Genomic DNA, 839 nt, shown 5'->3' with positions numbered 1-839 from the left:
CAAAGATATGTCACTTATTTCTGAGCACAAGAGCTATTTAAAACTTCAAAATCGTGACCATAGCTTGCTCAGAACACAAGATAGCAAACCCGGAAGTTGCGCTGCAGTACCAAGGGAAGCCGCTAGGGGGACCAAAATCTAATCATTTCCAGCTTTCATCACACCCTACCAACACACCAAGTATGAAACCAATCCACCAAGCCGTTCTTGAGTTATTTTGTTTACACACAGACAGACAGACAGACACACAGACACACAGACAAACACAGGGTAAAATATAATCTCCATGAAATGTCATGGAGGTAACAATTGTACAAGGTACAAAGTATGGCTTATATGTGGCAGGGACTGTTTTCAGGTGAAAAATACGCGCAACCCTTTGTCGATCTTAAATATGGCTGATCTTTCATCGATACGCATGAAGATCGTGGATAAGGTGACAGGGGTATAACGGAGGCATTCACCTGACGATGTCTGGTCACTCATATGAAAGGTCATCGTCCTTCAGGACAGCATGAGGGTGACGAAACGCCTAACGTTACGTCACATATTCTAGCGCCAGTACCTTGTGACTTCCTTACCATCAACAGGTGTGTTGTGGTCTCTCACAGTGTACTTGGTAGAACAACAAGAAGCATGAAGCTGGTTCTTTGCCTTAGTTTATGGTCGGTGAGCGTTGTTCTGTCCAACTGTCAGTTGGCGCGTGTTCTGAACCTACCGGGTCAGATCGAGCTACTGACAACCCGTTTTCAAGCGCGAGGTCTGATCCAGCAACAGGCCACCCAAGTCTTGTCAGACAGTTTCATACAACATCAAGCAGCACAGATCCTGTCAGAGGG

This window comes from Branchiostoma floridae, chromosome 8 (assembly GCF_000003815.2).
Source record: "Branchiostoma floridae strain S238N-H82 chromosome 8, Bfl_VNyyK, whole genome shotgun sequence".
Classification (NCBI taxonomy): Eukaryota; Metazoa; Chordata; class Leptocardii; order Amphioxiformes; family Branchiostomatidae; genus Branchiostoma; species Branchiostoma floridae.
This window is presented reverse-complemented; position numbering follows the sequence as displayed.